This window comes from Mustela putorius, unplaced genomic scaffold, assembly GCF_011764305.1.
Source record: "Mustela putorius furo isolate JIRA1106 unplaced genomic scaffold, ASM1176430v1.1 tig00003834_pilon_pilon_pilon, whole genome shotgun sequence".
In the NCBI taxonomy this organism is placed as follows: domain Eukaryota; kingdom Metazoa; phylum Chordata; class Mammalia; order Carnivora; family Mustelidae; genus Mustela; species Mustela putorius.
Genome location: NW_025421987.1, coordinates 78,352,667 through 78,365,512, shown reverse-complemented (window position 1 = coordinate 78,365,512; position 12,846 = coordinate 78,352,667).

The following is a 12,846-nucleotide window of genomic DNA, read 5'->3' as shown; positions in this document are numbered from 1 at the left end:
TCAGCTACCTGTTAACTGTTGGTTGTCTGCTTCTGTTTAAAAGTGAAGATTGAACATCTACTCATGTGCTCATGAAAGTGTCACTGAGATGTGTGACCTTTGGGCTTCATTGTAGCGTGGTGTTTCTGTAGTCACTGTTTGGGGGTAGGTTAGCGAATAATTTACAAAGTCATGGCCATCATGTAAAAAACTTATTTTCATCTAGAGAAACCTGCCTGTGATCTTCTAAGTGAAGAAGCAAAGAGAACCTTGGAGTGGGATGGGAGATGGTATCCTGCTTTGTGGCAAGTTTGAAATCACAGATTATAGAAAAGATATATTATGATTTGAAGACTCACTAGGATAATTCTGACAACAGGGATAATTTAAATTTTTCTTTTCTTGCCTCTCGTGTTCAAATAATGATTCACTTATTTTCATTTCCAATCTTCCTAGAACTTGTGTTCTTTTATTCTCCAAAGTCAATCTACCCAGGTTTGAATTCTGACTCTGCCTTTTTTTGTTTGTTTTTGTTTTGTTACCTGGGGCAAGTTACTTCAGTTTTGGCATCAAAAATAAGGATAAGGGCACCTGGATGGTTCAGTGGGTTAAGCCTCTGCCTTTGGCTCAGGTCATGATCTCAGAGTCCTGGGATTGAGACCCGCATCGGGCTCTCTGCTCTGCAGAGAGCCTGCTTCCCTTCCTCTCTCTCTGCCTGCCTCTCTGCCTACTTGTGATCCCTGTCAAATAAATAAATAAAAAACTTTTAAAAAATGAGGATAATACCAGCACTTATTTCATACTGAGTTAGCATATTTAAAGTACCTAGAACTTTGTCCAAGAGAGCTAGTTCTGCATAAATATTGTGTGTGTGTGTGTGTGTGTGTGTGTCTTCTTCTCCTTCTTTTCCCTTTCTCCCTTCTTCCTTCCTTTCTGTGAAACTTTATTTTGTTACATTTTAAGATGTCTTTTCTTTGTGGAGTTTTCTTTTTCTCTCTCTTTTTTTTTTTTTAATTTTATTTATTTACTTGACAGGCAGAGATCACAAGTAGGCAGAGAGGCAGGCAGAGAGAGAGGAAGAAGCAGGCTCCCTGCTGAGCAGAGAGCCTGATGCGGGGCTCGATTCCAAGACCCTAAGATCATGACCTGAGCTGAAGGCAGAGGCTTTAATCCACTGAACCACCCAGATGCACCTCTGTGTGGAGTTTTCTCTTTAGATCTATCAACAATACCCATCTTGGACAATCTTTGTTCTTTGAGTTTATTGGTTTAGCTTTGATTGCTTATGTGCTGTCCTTCATATCTGCCTTTGCAGTGTTTATAGATAGCTATTTTTCTATGCTAATTAGCTGAGTTTTCCATTCCTTCGTGTTTTGGATTTATTTTTTTCTGTAAATAAATAATTTTATATCCTAAAGACTACAATCTCCCCATGCATGTCATTCTGTTGCTCTAACATCTTTACATTGAACAAAGCTCTTTAAAAAAAAAATTATTTATATATATGAGAAAGAGAGACAAAGTGGGACGAAAGGGCAGAGGGAGAGAATCTCCAAGCAGGCTCCTCGACACAGGGCTCGATCCCTTGACCCTGAGATCACCATCTGAGCCAAAACCAAGAGTCAGATGCTTAACCAAAGGATTCATCCAGGCACCTCTGAACGAAGCTTTTGTATCCATGTTCTTATTAAATGATTTTATAGCTCAAAGTCCTTTCAGGGGATCTCTTTAGTTATGAGGGTTAAAATTCCAAGTTCTGAAGAATGATGTATTTTTGTTTGTTTATTTGCTTTGGCCCATTTGCTAGTGCCATTTTTTTTTTTTGCAGACTGTGACAGTTCATCAGGTCTTTCCTCTGTGGCACCACAGTGTTGGGAACTGTTTGATGAACATCTCACTATGTATAAAATATGTGCCCATCACCACCTACCCAAAAAGCCACAGTTTTTGAGTGCTGAGTATTGTGTATTCTATCTGTGCCTACGGCATGATGACAGGAGTTGGGCCCTGGGGGATACTGCAGAGCTGTGCTGCGTTATAATGACCAGATCTGTGATCATGCTTGAGGTGACATTCCCTGCACTTTTTAGGGCTCCCTGGTACTTTTTTCTGCACCTGTGGTGGTACACTGGTGTTCATGTCCTCCTGCCATTCAGGAAATTTCACTTTTGTAGAACAGTCTGGAGCTATTCCTCTTCAGCCTCATGATACCCAAGTGGTTTGCCTCCTTCCAGATTTGGAAGTGGTGGTAAGAATTATCATTATTTCTTTATTTTTTCTTTCTGATTGACAAGGATCAGAGGTTGGGGACAGGGTAGGAGCTCTCCTGTAGTTCGTTCCACTTCAGGAATTTTGGTTTCTCTCATTGGCTGCCAGTTGTTGAATTTTAGGGTATTGGGTTGGGCCCCTTCCCTTGTTTGTTTGCTGTCTATTTTTTGTATATGTATTTGTATATTTCCATATGTATTTGATATTTCATGTACATACACAATATAATGATGATGCTATATGTGCATCTAATGAGAGAGACAGGGAGAGATTATGAGGTTTTGCTGATCTGGTTCAATTTGTTAGATATTTGAAAGTGGAGACTCTGTGAGGTAGTTTGATTTAACCATTTAAACCAGAAGTATTCATGGCCATTTTTTTGGACTCATTACCTTACCAAATGGCACTCTTACCAAAGCAATCATCCTTCTTTAAAAAAAAAAAAATCTTACTTCTTTATATCTCTTAAATTCATCCACTGTCCTCCAACTTCACTGCCATTAGGTCAGTTCTGCTCTCCTCCTGCTCCAAGTTACCAAACAACGATTTAACATAGCCTTGCTTCAGTGCAGCTCTCTTCAATCCATTCCCATAGTAAATGTTTTCTTTCTTTATTTTTGAGACACAGAGAGAGCATGCAAGAACGGGAGGTAGGAGTGGAGGGAGAGAGAATCTTAAGCAGACTCCACGTTGAATGTGGAACTCAACATGGGGTTTGATCTCACAACCTTGAGATCATGACCTGAGCCAATATCAAGAGTCTGACACTTAACTGATTGAGCCACCCAAGTGCCCCAATTAATAATTTTTATGAAATAAAAACCTGCATATACCTTTCTCCTATTTAAAATCCCTAGTGGCTCTCATTACTCTCAGAAGAAACACCAGACTACCTGACATGTTTTATAGTGTCTTCATATTTTCTCCTGTTCTTGTCCCCAGCCTTATCCCTTCCACATTCTGAGTACCACCAACATCCCAGCCACACACTATGCACTGGATTTCTCTCACTCTTTCCACTGTAGGCTTTTGGATATGTTATTGCCTTTCTCTGCCATTAGCATTATCTTCTGGACTTCTCATTCCAACATTTTTGTTCCCATTGATTAGCTAACTTCTCATCTTTTAGGACATACCATACAGGACGCCTTCATTATCAATCAAAAGTGAATAAGAAACTTTCCGTGTGCTTCCCCAGCATTCTTTGCAAACCTATAAAGTAGAAATTGCTATATGTAGCTCATAATTCTGTATGAATTGTTAATATGGATGCATTTGGGTATATGCATGTGTGTGTGTTAGTAGTGAGATGCTTCAGGGAAGAGTTGTTAAGATTTGAATTTTATTGCTTTCATATATTTGTTATTTTTAACACTAGACACCGTGAACATATACTGCTATTTAAGGAGGAAGAAAATATCCTGAAATTGTTTTAAAGGTATTCCACAGAGTTTAATGACTCATTAGTCTAGTTTAAGGTTGCCGGACCCCAGTGATGATGAAAGGGATCTTTATCTTCAAGATAAGACTGCTATAAATAGTTTCTATCAAAAGATGGCTAGATAGAATTATAGGTGGATTGTAGCAAAATGAGAAACCAAGTAATTAGATGTACATATAGGGACTTGTTTACCTTAGTAGACAGAAATAGAAAACTTGAATTTATAGCCCAGGAAAGTTACATAGAATAGTGGGGCTCTAAAATCTAATTCCTTCATGTTCAAGTGAACTCTCAACTCTTAATTTTGAAGGGATAAAATGATCTTGTTAATGTGGCTCAAATAAATTGTTTACCACTATAAATAATATTTTCCAACAACTCATATTGGTTTGGACTCAGGATACAAGGTAACATCACAGATTCTCTGGCATAATTCACAACTGTCATGGTGATAGAGAAAATAATAATGATAATAATAATAATAATAATGGGCACAATTAATAGTAGGCACATGATTCATGGAAAGCAATGGTGATAGCTTTCACATGCCAGGAATTACACTTATATTATCTTTGATTCTCAACACACTATGTAGTAGTTTTTTCATTAGTAAATAGAGAAAATGGAGGCTTGGAAATATGGGTGCCTGTCCCATATTACAACTGGTAACACAGCTATGGTAACATATATTCAGTCTGTCCTTTCTCAGCAAACTGGAGATGTTTAATAATCTGTCAGACCCTTGTTCTGCTAATCCAGTGTGGTTTTTTTGTTTTGTTTTGTTTTTTTGCAGAGGTATATTAGAGGACTGTGTATGAGAGGGCTTGACTGCCTTTGTGGAGTCAATCTATGCAAAAGTGAGCGAGTATAAAGTGGTGCCTGGCACCCAGTGTGCAGTTAGCGAATGCGGGGAAGAATGAATAACGAAATGGCCCAGCTTTTCCTATTAACAGCATTGTCTCTAGCATTCAAAATTTTCCTTGTAAAATTTTTGAGTTTATATCTGTTTTTGTTCATCTCTCCATCCTGACACTTTAGTCAGTGGTTCTCAACAGGGAGAGAGAACCTGTCACTCAGGGGGAAGTTGGCAATGTCTGGAGACATTTCTGGTTTTCACAACTGTAGGAGTAGGAGAGGTGAGGGATGCTAAGGCATCAGCTGAATAGAGACAAGAGATGTTCTTAAATGTCGAACAATACACATGACAGCCTCCACAGTGAAGAATTATCCAGCCCAAAATGTCAAGAGAGAGCTGGCCCTTAAACTAAGGCATTAAGAGTTTTAAGGACAGAAAAATACTTCTCCGTGGTACGAAAAAGATTTTCTAAGGTTATTTGTGGTTTCTGTTTCATTATTATCACTTTACAGTTTTTCTGCTTTGGTTAAGCTAAACTGAGCTTCTGAAATTTAAAACAATGCAAGGCTTTATGTTTTTATATCGCTGCTTTTGTATCACCATGGTTTCATTTGACTTTTTGCCAACACTGTGAGTTTTATCAAAATGCTGTTTCACATTTCAATATAGAATTGCTAACTTTGTCTGTAATGCTTATATTTTGAGAATGGGCTTTGAAAGAAAGGGTAGGATGAGGAAAACCTTTAAAGATAGACTAGTTCCAGATGTGTGCCACAAATTGAGGTCTCCATGTGTGAACAGTCACAAATGCTCTTTAGATTATTATACTCACCCCATTTCTCATTACCCCTGGCATCAAAATATGTGTAAGGGAAATTAGAGGCTAGGTTTTGGAGGCAGTAATGTTGGCAGGAAGCCCAGAATTTATGGTGGTTAATTTATGATAGAAGAGGTCACCAAAAACTGGCCATCGTGCATGATGACCATTTTGGCCAAAAGTCACTTTTATCTACAGTAACTCTCTGGGGGTGGGATAGGAATGCCTCGTAGAATCATACAAATCATTTAAAATTTCTTTCTTTTTCCACATTGAAACCTCTTAGCATTTGCCACATCTGGGGCCAACACATGTATTCTTACATTTTCTGGGTCAGATCTTCTTGGCCAGAGAACTATTTCCTTTTTAAGAATTTTAATTAAAATCATATACATTTTAATTGCAAATGAGAAATATATAAAAACTGAATAATATGTAGTTTCTTAACTTATTAGGAACTTCAAGTATGTCAAAAATATTGTACTAATAAACTTCCTACTGAATTTTTGTGTCACCCCAATATACATGCATTGAAATTCTAACCTCCAGGGTGATGGTATTAAGAGGTGAGATCTTTTGGATGTGACTAGATTTTGAGAATAGAGCTTTCATAAATAGGATTACTTCATTATTAAACAAAAACAAAAAACTATAAAACAAAACAAAACAAGAAGACATGCTCTTCTCTCCGCTCTATGTTATGTGAACACGAGAAGATGGCCATCTGTAAACCAGGGAGCAGGCCTCACCAGACATCAGTTCTATTGGCCCCTTGAACTTGGACTTTCCAGCCTGCAGAATTGTTAGACATAAATTTCTGTTATTTGAGCTACCTAGTCTATGGTATTCTGATATATCACTATAAGCAGACAAAGGCAAGACCACAGGACATAAACACCAAAACAAAATTAAAACTTTTATTAAATGCTGAGGAATGTTACCCCATTCTGACTGAAGGCAGAAGGTTCAATATCTACAGAGAACCCGAACATTTATGTGTGGGAGAAAGGAGTTGGGATGGAATAGCCAAAAGATAGTCTAAATCCATCTTTGGAAAATTCAACTATGAGAAATGAAGAAAAAATAAAACAAAACAAAACCAGAGCTGGATAACTGTTTGCTTTACCTCTAAAATGGATTTAACATGGAGAAAGCAATATTTTCTCACTGACAAATAGTCATGGATGGATATTATATATATATGTTTATTATTAATTATTAAATAATTACATTAATATCTGTTAAAAGTACAGTCGAATTTGTCAAGATATGTTAATGTGTACAAGTTACCAGGTTTAGCAGCATAGAAGATATGAAGATGAGTAAGATTTATTTCCTTCCTACTAAGCATTTTGGAACAAATAAAGGAGATAAGGTACATGTGAAAATACTTTAACAAGTACTGTTAATTTTAATTGTAAATGAAGTAAGATGGGCTGTTTTGACTTGAATTCCCTGTAGAAGTAATAAGCTTCAATTGTAAGTTAAAGTCATTGTCTGTCAATGGGCTTTCCTTCCAGAGTGCACAGAAGCTTCCTAGCCTTTGTTTTCATGACTTTAAAATTGAAATAAAAATCTGTTCTGCAAATAACTTATAAAAGGTATCTGAAAGAGCCAAAGAAAATCAAATGGGTAAGCCAGTTTTTAAACTCCTGAGGTCTATAGATGTAAGTGATTTTCATAGTATGAAGAACTAACCTCTTAACAAAAGGAAAAGCAGAGCCCATTCTGCCTGTCTTTAAATGAGTCTTTTCTTATAAATTGAAAATTCTCAATCTTCCCAAATCCCTCGATTATAATTTATGTGCTGCGTTTCTTGATGTATTCCTTAATGGTATAAAAGATGTAATTTAGTAAAATGTGTCCAGTTTGTCTAAGCTCATTTCATCGAAGTTCAGAATTTACCTTTCAAATAAGCTACTTCAGTTAGCTTAATAAAGAGTGAAGAAAAAAACTAGTCCTGGTTCAAGATATGCACCTACTGTGTCAGGCTTAGCCTTGTTCTAAGACAAGCAAATATAATCAAATTACTGATTTACATATTTGTTAATTTAATCAACCCTGTCAAAGTAATCTCAAAGGTTAAATGAACTGATTTATGTGTAAACACAGTAACCTATGAAAGGGCTTATCGCAGTTGTCTTTTCATGGAAGGTGGAATGAAATCAGACTATGATTATCCTGACTTCAATTCCTGAAGGGCAGAAGTCATGACAATAGGCACCAGGCAGCCTCATATGCCTTGGAGGAGTGGAAGTCATTTTACCTTTCAGTTCCTCTTGGGTATGGGACACCCTCTTGGGCATTGGATCTACATGGATCACATGCTTTGGCTTGTTGCTGCAAAACCTTTTTTCTTAGGAGGCTCAGCTTTCCTCCAAATTCGATTGTGGTCTTTAAGATGTCATTTCCTCAGTTAGTCAAACAGGACAAGAATTATTTGTCATGAAAGACAATGATCACGTTTCATTTTTAGTCTCGAGTAAACCTGCCAAAACCTAAAGCCCGTGCATTATATGAAGAAAAAAATCTAAACCCAAGAGGAAAGCTATTCTTGGTTTTGAATGTCTATTCTCTCTGCTCACTGGAGAAACAACTGTGCCTTCATATTTTATACCACATTACTGAACTATTAGAACTTTTGCTGCTTTTTAAAATTTGTGCTCTTTATTGGGATACACACACACACACACACACATATTTATAAAATATAAATACATATATATTATTTTTGTTTAAATATATTTCTTAATAAAGAACACAAATATATATATATATTTCACCCCTCTTTGAGGTATGGTGTTTCAAAGATTTAGCATATGCATAAAGCTCATTAAGCTGAATAAATGTGGATTCAGGCAAAAAATTGTTCGAGTTCCTGGAAGCCTGTCCCTTAGAAGCAGGTGCACCGCACATGATTAAGAGAAAATGTAATTGTGAGGAGCAGGATGGTAGCAGCAGCACACTCGCTTTTTGACTCATCTGAGATTGCACCTGTGTATTTATAACTTTTATTTTTAACTAGGAACTATTTCTTTTCATAGGAATTGGATGTGTTTTTAGGATGGATTGGTTACAAAGGAATAGGTTAACATGAAGCTGTGATAATAATATAAGTAAAATAAAATATCCTTGAAGAGTTCTTTTAGAGTATATCTCCTATGAAGGTTTTAACTGTAACAGCCTAGCAAATGACATAATTGTATTAGAGAGCATTCATCTGAGTGCTGGAAGATATTAATCAACAGCATCATTTTGCAAATTGTGTGATTTCTCAGGCTCTTGTTTTTCTGAGGTTCTTCAGGTACCATTGTCTCTTCTCTCTCTCGCTCTCTTTTTATTTCCTCTTCCACTCTTCCCCCTTCCTCTCTTCCCAGGCAACCACCATTGTGTTTTATATATTTAAGAGAATATTATATATTCTATATATCCTTATATTTGTTTTTTTTTCCCTTTGGTTTTCTCTTTGTTGGTTTCCTAAATTCCATAAATAAGTGAAATCATATGGTTTTTGTCTTTCTCTGTTGGATTTATTTTCACATAGTATTATATCTTCTAGGTTGATCAATGTCATTGCAAATGTGAAGGTTTCATTCTCTTCTGTGGCTGAGTAATATTCCATTGTATATGTAGCACCTCTTCTTTTTCCATTCATCTATGGATAGACACTTGAGCTGCTTCCATATCTTTTCTATTTCAGATAATGCTGCAATAAACATAGGGGTGCATATATCTTCAAATTTTCTTTGGATAAATACTTGGTAGAGGAACTACTTGAGCATATGTAGTTCTATTTTTACTTTTTAGAGGAATTTCCATATTGTTTTCTACAATGGCTGCTTCAGCCTACATTCCCACCAACAGTTCATGAAGGTTCCTTTTTCTTCACATTCTAGCCAATATTTGTTATTTCTTGTGTTTTTTATTTTAGCCATTCTGACAGGTATGAGGTGATATCTCATTGGATTTTAATTTGCATTTTCCTGATGATGAATGACATTGGACATCTTTTCATGTGTCCATTGTCCTTCTGTATTTCTTCTTTGGAAAAATGTCTATTCATGACCTCTGCTCATTTTTGTTTTTTAAGATTTATTTATTTATTAGAGACACAGAGAGAGTGAGCTTGTGTGAGTGAGGGAAGGGGCAGAGGGAGAGAAGCAGACTCCCTGATGAGTGCAGAGCCCTAAGAGGGGCTCAATCCCATGACCCTAGGGCTTGATCCCAGGACTCTGAGCTCACAACTTGAATTCACAACCTGAGCTGAAATCAAGCATCTGACACTTAACTGACTGAGCCACCAAGACACCCCATCCTCTGCCCATTTTTAAATTGGATTATTGGGGGGTTGGTATTGAGCTGTATAAGTTCTTTATATTTTTGGTATTAACCCCTTCTCAGATAAAACATTTGCAAATATCTTCTCCCATTCAGTAGGTTGTCTTTTCATTTTTCTAATAGTTTCTCTTACTTTGCAAAAGTTTTTATTTTGTTGTAATCCTTATAGTTTATTTTGGCTTTTGTTTCCCTTGCTTGAGGAGACATATCTAGAAAAATGTTTTTGTGACTTTTGTCAAAGAAATTACTGCCTATATTTTCTTATGGGACTTTTATGGTTTCAGGTCTCACATTTAGGTCTTTAATTCATTTTGAGTTTATTTTTTGTGTATAGTGTAAGAAAAGGGTCCAGCTTTTGCCTGTAACTGTCTAGTTTCCCAACATCATTTGTTGAAGAGACTGCTTTCCCATTGTATATTCTCACCTCCTTTGTCATAGATTCATTGGCATTATAATTGTGGGTTTATTTCTGGACTCTCTATTCTCTTCTGATGATCTATGTGCCCATTTTATTGTGTGTGTCACTACCATACTCTTTTGATTACTAGATCTTTTCAATATATCTTGAAATCTAGGATTGTGGTACCTACAGTTTTAGTCTTCTTTTTCAAGATTACTTTGACTATTTGGGGTCTTTTGTGGTTCTATACAAATTTGAGGATTATTTGTTCTAGTTTTGTGAAACCCTTCTCCTTTCAAAATACTATGAGCTTGAGATGGTGACAAAATTCCCAGGGTAGGCCCTGTTCATTAGTCAATGAACTTAACAGACTGAAACCAACTGAGAAAACAAAACTGTGAATGCTAGCCATTTTGCAGAAACAGGATTTTATTTTGCTAAAAATGGAAATAAGTATGGAGTTCAGAGCCTAAGAAAAGTAAAGGTATGTATGGGATTCAGATTCATATATTTTAAAAATTAGATTTACATTTTAAGGCAAAGTCCCAGTCTTTCCAATGACAGCAGCATGAAGTTCTCAGGAGCACTGAATAAGGCTCTCAGATCCAAAGTGTTTCCCCTACATCTATCATTAACTCATTTCTCTGGACCTTGGAAGGCTATTATTTTTCTTTAATTTCTCTTAAAATATTTAAATAAAAGAAAGCATAGCATGAATTGTTGAGCTAATATGTGGATTATATTAGCTTTCAGGGATTGATTCATGGCTGGCTGAGAAAAAAAACTGGGTTTTAGTAAATGTTTGGAAGAGAGGATTCCACTGGGAGGAATAGGTCTCCAGCAGGAAAGAAAGGATACTGATGGGGGAAGGCCCTAAAATAAATAAATAAATAAAATGAAAGATTAAAAAAATAAAAGCTGAAATTGCATTTGGGAGAAGAGAAAGCACTGATCACTCAAAACAAAACTATAGAACATTGAAGGCTCAAAAGTGTAATGAAGTACAAATGAAAAGTGTAAAAATACTGAAAGTAATGCAAATTAAAATATATACAGAATATTTTAGCAACAAGAATATTGCTAAATTTAGAATATTTAAAGAGTATTGCTAAATTTAGAATATTTAAAGCAATAACTGAAAATTATAAGAAGGTGCAAATGTTGAGGACTTTCTGCTGTACATGCTTCAGACAGAATCAGATGGAAGAGGGCCGCTGAGCACTGGTGTGCTCTTTCCCTTCTGAGAAGTGCTAAAATACCAGGTGGTGGTTAGAGGAGATCAGGACAGAACTCCTCCAATGAATCCTAGGTGACCAGCTTAGGGCAGACTGTGCAACAGGGTGTGTCACAGAATTTAGATTATTTTTCTGTTGAAGGAAGCAGCACTTGTGAGAGACAGAGACAGAGAGAGAGGGAGAGAGAGAGAGAGAAACATAAATGATTAATCTCACTAGTGAGAATTCAAACTAACAATATTTGGATGGTTTTCGGGTATCCTTCTAGGATAGCTCCTCAGTGGACAGGGAACCGTGAGACAGAGCGCCTCATTTACACACCCTGCTTGTGAGAGAGTACTAACTTTCCAGAAGTCAATATTCACAAAATGTATCAGAATTCTGTAAATATTCATCGATCTTCGTAGAGTTATAACAATTCTAGAAAATAAAAGGATGGAGATCAAAAATACACATCATGTAATATGAACAAAGTCATTCTCTAAAACATTCTTTGTAAAACTGAAAAAAATCCATATGTGCATCACTTTAGAACTGATTAATAGTGGCACTGCCTTGTACTAGATTAACATTTTAATAGACTATTAAATGACATGGAGAATATACAGGGGGGAGCAGATATACACAGCAGTAGGTAGACTATGATGCTAAGTTTATAAAACAAACAATATATAAAAAAAGATGGACAAATAGAACAACGTAATAATAGTGGCTTTATCTGTGTGGTAAGATGGTGAATCATTTTTTTCTTTCTTTTTCTGTATTTAAAAGTTTTATAATGAATATCTGCTCATTTTCTAATCAAAAACATAAACATACATTTTTAAGCGCACACTACAATTTCTGAAATTCCAGAAAAGGCTGCAGATTTTGGAAACATTACATTCAGAGCTTTTAGGATTCAGGCAGATACCAGACACTCTGACTGACATTTGGCGAAATGGTTTCTTGGTTTAAAGTTCCCTTGGCCCAAGTCTTAGAAGTTCATGGAACAGATGGCTTCAATTTGAAGGACATATCTGGTAATAGACAAAGGCAAATCTGTCCCTCTGTGCTAAAGGAAATAGGGCATTGACCAGGAAACATTTTGAGTTCTGGCATTTTTTTCTTCTACTCTTTTCATACAAAGGTTTTTATTGCTCAAGTCTGGTTCACAGAAAGGGTAAAATCAATGTCACTGGAGTTTTTGTAGATAATTGAAACATCTTTGTGCTGGTTCCCCTTACAGAGTATGGACCAATGACCTAACACAAAAGTGGTTCAGAATGTCAGTTGGTCCAGTGTAGCAGTGACATAGAACTTGAGATGTCCTTGTCCACTCTTTCTTTCTAAACCACTTAGCTCTTCCAGTACACTTGGGGCCAGTAGAACCAGGAAGATTCCTGGAGGTAGCTGCTATCATGACCACTCACAACCCATGACCAAACCAGCAACTTATTCAAAGCTCTAGTCTTCAGAGTCCTCCCATTGATCGTCATATAGAAGTAGGACAGAGTAGATGCCCAAAGCACT